At 33.8% G+C, this 6,449-nt stretch overlaps 1 pseudogene; it reads left to right on the top strand.

The window, feature by feature from the left end:
- Window positions 1-4,813: 4,813 nt before the first annotated feature.
- Window positions 4,814-6,159, top strand: LOC134252444 (uncharacterized; annotated as a pseudogene).
- Window positions 6,160-6,449: the final 290 nt, after the last annotated feature.

Here is a 6,449-nt window from a genome sequence, read left to right as displayed (position 1 = left end):
ACTCACAACTTGTGATCCACCCTTGTGACACAAGGGTGGATCTTAACAACTGCAGTGATATATAGATGTGAAATTTTTATTTTCCTTTTAAAAAACTGTGAACCAAAAATTATCATTTTCCAGCATTTTGGGCTTTTTTAATAAAATGAAAATCAGAGTACCAATCATTTACTTTAAATGTGCCTACAATATTTATGGAAATATACCTTATTGAAGAGTTAAAAAATTAATTCTTTTCAGTAATTTGTGCTTTTCAACTTATTTGAAGTCTATTTTTTCTTAAATATTAACACACGGTACAAACATGAAGGCAAAGGTCAAAGGGTCATAGTTTTTAAAACATGCATTTTAAGCATGCTCAGAAATATCTGTGCAACAGAACATATGAACAAACTGTGACCTTGTGACTTCACTAGATGCACAGACTACCCATGTCTGAGGCACTCTCTCTGTTGATTACCTTGTATTGTGATCTAAAAAGTGATTTCATGTAAGTATATTTCAGTTGTACAAACAAAGGGTTCAAGAATTAATATTTATGAAAAGTATGTCAAAGTTTTTTTTTCTAATTAGGTCAAACATTCAAGGTCAAAATCAAAGCATAAATTGGTAAAAAATCTATCTCTTCTAAATCAAAGATAAGTGTAATCTGTAGGGTAAAAAATCCTGTATTAAGAAAGGAATAATTCGCACAGGTAATACATGTATAAGTTGAACAAGTTGAAAGCCCTATCTCATCTCATTCAAAAGACATAACCAAAGTTTAAAGTTTTTGTGACATTGATAAGCCGACCATTTAACAGATGAATATTAAGATTTAATGTCCTCTCTTATTCGCTAAGGTGGGGGACAAAAATCAAAAGAACACATCAAAAGGGATTAACTGACCTTGACCTGATAATGCATATAGATGCTTTCTGTAAAAATAAACGTCTTCTTACAATAATTTAGTTTATAGTCAGAAAGTTTAAGTATCATAAGAAAAAGAAATATCATGTTTAACATACATGTAGATCTATTTTAATGAAAAAAAGTGATATTGTCAGAATGGGATCAATATTGACTGACTGCACCTTGCAGGATGAAAATTTAGTTTTAATAATTTCAGAACTTCTTTTTTTCTAATTAGAAACCAAAGAATTTTTGATGAATTCCAATTATATATTACTAATAATTTATAATGTACATGATCTATGTACAGATGTAAAGCCTAAATTGATTCGTTATCCAATGTAGATTTAACAGTCGAGCTAATTGATGACAGGAATAAACTTTAAAAAATTACTAGTAGTAAATAAGGTACCGTAAAGGCGTAGTACATGTATACAATGTATATGTTGTCTTATTTAATCATATTTATCATGTTTATTGTACCTGCTTTTTTGGCTGATATTAAGTGGTTATTTCAGTTTTTTTTTTTTAATTCAGACAGAGTAGCATAGAGATGCAACTTATTTCATTTTTCATAATATTCATTCATCCATAGAAATAATAAAGATATCTAACCTAATGATAAAAAAGAAGAAGAAATCAGATTGGTGATCAATATCTAAAGACATGATGGTGGATCTAAGGGAATACTGTAGGTTGTAATATTTTCGTTTGTTTATTGCTTTTCTCATTTACCTAAGACAAAGCGACATGAGATATTTGTCTCATCTTTTTTAATTCTGATTAATATGGCTAATTGATTTCAAACATTTAGCTTATAAGTCATGTATATAGTCTAAAGTTATGAGTGGTGGATCCAAGGGGAGTTGATATTGAATTTTTAAATACTAATGTGGTGAATCAAAGGATACTAATGATTTTTGCAAATTTATTTGAACGTTTAGTTAATATTTCTGTGTGTGATCATGATCTTAACTAAGAAGTGGTGGATCCAAGGCAAGTGGATATTAATTGTTTTGAAAGCCATAAAAGTTGTGGTGGATGTAAAGGGAGTAGATAGATATTTTTAATGGGTCAAAGGATAATAATGATTATGGTTTATTGATTTCAAACATATAGCTTATATGTCATGTGTCATGTATGTCATGTGTGATCAAGATCTAAACTTATAAGTGGTGGATCCTAGGGGAGTGGATATTTATCTTTTTTAATTATTTGAGCTTGATCAAAGGTTAAAAATGAATTTTGATTATGTCTAATTTATTTCAAACATTTAGCTTTTATGTCAGGTGTGAACATGATCTTAATTTAAAAGTGGTGGATCTAAAGGGAGCGGATATTATTTTTAAATATTTGAAATGGGTAAAAGGACATTACTGATTCCGGCTAATTGATTTCAAACATTAAACTTATATGTCATGTGTGATCAAGATCAAAACTGATAACAAGTGGTGGATCCAAGGGGGTGGTGGATATTTATCTTTTTTAAATATTTGTGAATGATCAAAGGATATTAATGATTTATGATTATGGCTAATTTATTTCAAACATTTAGCTTTTATGTCAGGTGTGAACATGATCTTAATTTAAAAGTGGTGGATCTAAGGGGAGCGGATATTATTTTTAAATATTTGAAATGGGTAAAAGGACATTACTGATTCCGGCTAATTGATTTCAAACATTAAACTTATATGTCATGTGTGATCAAGATCAAAACTGATAAGTGGTGGATCCAAGGGGGGTGGATATTTATCTTTTTTAAATATTTGTGAATGATCAAAGGATATTAATGATTTATGATTATGGCTAATTTATTTCAAACATTTAGCTTTTATGTCATGGTGTGAACATGATCTTAATTTAAAAGTGGTGGATCTAAGGGGAGCGGATATTATTTTTAAATATTTGAAATGGGTAAAAGGATAATAATGATTATGGCTAACTTATTTCAAACTGTAATCTTACATGTCATGTGTGATCAAGAACTTAACTTATTAGTGGTGGATACATGAGGAGTGGATATTCATATTTTAAAGAAATATTTGTGGTGTATCAAGGATATTAATGACTATGCCATTGTCATTAATATCATTGATATGGCTGATTGATTTTAAGCATTAAGATAATATGTCATACATTAGTTAAGGAAAGAGACCCTCTTTGGAAACTGTGAATTGGTTGCTATTGTGTTGGTATTAAATTTTCTTGTTTCATTTATTAAATATTCAGATTAATCATGTTAATTGTCATTGATCAAATAATCTGTGAAGAGTTTTATGATGAATGTTTCATTATGGGAGGCAACTGCCTTAGAAACCTGTTTTCATATAAATCTTCTTTTACATAAACAAAAATTTGAAGAATGAATACTTGAAAATTTGAAAAATAATAGATATTTGTTATAACTATACACTTTTATAGAATGAGAAACAGAGAAGATACTTATAAATGATCCATTAGTATAAGAAAAAACTCCAAGTTTTTAGGAATTATCTTACAGTAAATATATCAATACATGGGATTTAAAACCCCATGATAAAGAAACGTGGGAGAAAAAACCCCATATGACAATATAAGCAACATATGGGTTTAAAAAACCTACATTGATTTTCGTGGGGTTTTTTCCCCCATGGGGTGAAAAATAAACCCCATGGGGTTTTTGTGGGGTTTTTTGTGGGGTATTTTTAAGTTCATGTTTCCCCATGGGATTTTTGTTTTTGAACTCAAATATCTCAAAAACTAGCAGAAAATGTTGAATTTTTTTTTTCATAAATCAATTTGATCATAAAAACCCCACCATTTAAAAAAAACCCTAAGATGATAGCTTTAAAGGAAAAGGGTGCGCAAGTTCGGAAAAATGTCCATTCCGAAGTTGTCCGTCCCACTGTTAATTAAAATTACAAATGTATCATATCTAGGTATAAATTTACAACATGACCTTCTGTACTGAATATACTATTGTGAACACTTAATAAGGAAAATAAAATTAGGTAATAAATCAATTATTTAATGCCTGAGCAGTCAATAGACCAGAAATTTTTCCCTCGGTGCAGGGAACAGCTCAGTGTGTTCTATTGCCCTCGCCCGCGGGCCTCGGGCAATAGAACACACTGAGCTGTTCCCAGCACCTCGGGAAAAATATTCTGGTCTATTGACTGCTCAGGCATTAAATAATTGTATAATAGTTAAAGTACATTTTATCGAGTGTATCATGGATAATCAAGGGGGCGGTGACGAGTTTGCGAAGCAAACGAGTCTCCGCCCCCTTGATTATCCATGATTCACGAGATAAAATGTAATTTAACTGACTTGTATCAATGAACCAATCAGAGAGCTCGAAATATTAGGGCGAACATTTTCCATGAAACAGCATGAGAATTTATTCCGGAAAATAACCCGCGAAAATATCGAGGGTTTTCGTTATAGAGGCGCGAAAGTATCGGCAGCATTCGATAGATTTCGTTATCATTTCCCGCACTGCAACCGGCATATATTGGTTCTATAGACTCTCGGGACATTCCGTAGTCATTTCCCGCTAATTCTTCGTGATGTTATGCGCATTTAGTCATTTACGTAGATTAAGCCGAGGACGATGAACGTGTTAGGCCTAGACGATTTGCATTTGTCGACTATTAACCTGGGCGATTTAGGAGATTTAGACTTTTTTAACATGTGTGGAGTTACCGACGAAGATATCGAACTCTCGCAGGTATTTGATGAAATTGAAGAAGAAAATGCCATATCAGAGGGTCTATGTGAAGTGCTGAATTTAAATCGTGTCGAAAATATGGACTGTGAAATTGGTACCGAATTTGGGTCTTTCAACCTAGATACTGTGGACCCAGTAGCTGATATTTCCGATGCAAAGCCTCGACCAGTTAAATCGGATTCTGGTGATGATAACGGTGAACGGTTCGGAAAACCGGTGACAGATGATGAAATTTCAAAATTGATCGCGTCGAACGAGAATGCTAACACCAAGAAAAATACCACCTGGGCGCTCAAGGTTTTCGAGGAATGGCGAGAAAAACGTAATGGTAATTCCGTTGGTGAAATACCACTCTTGCATTTAATGACGGCAGAGCAGTTGAATTTCTACTTGGGGCGCTTTATTGTGGAAACTCGGAGAAAAGATGGCATTGAATACCCTCCCCGATCTCTGTACCTTATATCGTGTGGGATATTGCGCCACCTCAGAAATAAAAACGTTTTCGACAAAAACATTTTGGACAATAATGACCCAAGATTTAGTGAATTCCGGAAAATTCTTGACAGCAAAATGAAAGACCTTTTGAAGCGCGGGTTTAGGACGGTGATTAAGCAAGCTGAGCCCATTATGCCACAGGATGAGGAAAGCATGTGGGAGAAAGGTGTATTTTGGGATGGCAGTTCCGAAAGTCTTCAACATACCATGTTTTTCTATAACTGTAAACTCTTTGGTTTAAGGGGGCATGACGAGCATCACGAACTTGAGTGTAGTCAGTTTGTTCTTGGGGAGGACAGCTCTGGAAAATACGTGGAATTCATTGGACGTGCCAGCAAGACTTACAAGGGTGGGTTGGCCCAAATGCAGCTGACAAACAAGCAGATTCGACATTATAGTTCACCTGGTAAGATAGGATTTCATTTATTATATAATCTAATTTTAATTTCAGAATTATATGACTGCATGACTAATTACATAACGACTCGAAAATATTTATGAATAACATATCCCATGTGCACCTCATCTTATTTATTACTATTTATATTAATCATTCAATTTAGGTGAACGTTGCATCGTCGACTATTACAAGACTTATCTGGCTGGCCTTGGTAACGAGGGACCATTTTATCGACGTCCGCTGCAGTGACATCCGCCGAAATACGGGAACCAGGTTGTTGGTGTAAACAAGCTCAAGACCATGATGAAAACGATCTGCGCAAAAGCTGGACTGTCTGGACAATACAGTAACCATTCTGGAAAACGCACGTGTGCCACTCAATTATATATGGCAGGGGTGGACGAGCAAGAAATAATGAGGAGAACAGGGCATCGATCTGAGAAAGCAGTCCGTAAATATAAAAAAACCTTGTGACGAAATTTTTAGAAAGGTGTCTGAAGTACTCGATCCCGGAGTGCCACAGTCGCGAGAGAAAAGAAAGCGCGAGGAGTCCGACATGGGAAGTGAAAATGAAGGCCTTCTAAAGAAAACACCCCGAGTTTTTGGTTCCGATATAACAAATGGACAACACTTTCATAATTGTAATATTTCTTTCAATTTCTAAGAATTGAGACTTGCTAAAAAAAGTATGACTGTAAATGTAAAGTTTTTTGGTTGAAAAGTTCAGTTTACTGATTAATGTTACAAGAAGTAATAAAAAAAATGTTATTAAAATTGTTTTCCCATTTTCAAAAGGAGGTGGGGCTTCTTAAGACTTGGTAAGAAGTTATTGTACAGTTTTCTGTACAATAACTTCCTGATATTGGAAGTTTTTGTATGTTTGGAAGCTCCACCCCCTTGGTGTATCAAGATTTAATGAACTGCTGCCAGTAAAGGAAAATACACAGGTTCGTG

This window comes from Saccostrea cucullata, unplaced genomic scaffold (assembly GCF_032062105.1).
Source record: "Saccostrea cucullata isolate Sc308-1 unplaced genomic scaffold, CSIRO_AGI_Scuc_v1 ctg3092, whole genome shotgun sequence".
Classification (NCBI taxonomy): domain Eukaryota; kingdom Metazoa; phylum Mollusca; class Bivalvia; order Ostreida; family Ostreidae; genus Saccostrea; species Saccostrea cuccullata.
This window is presented reverse-complemented; position numbering and strand designations above follow the sequence as displayed.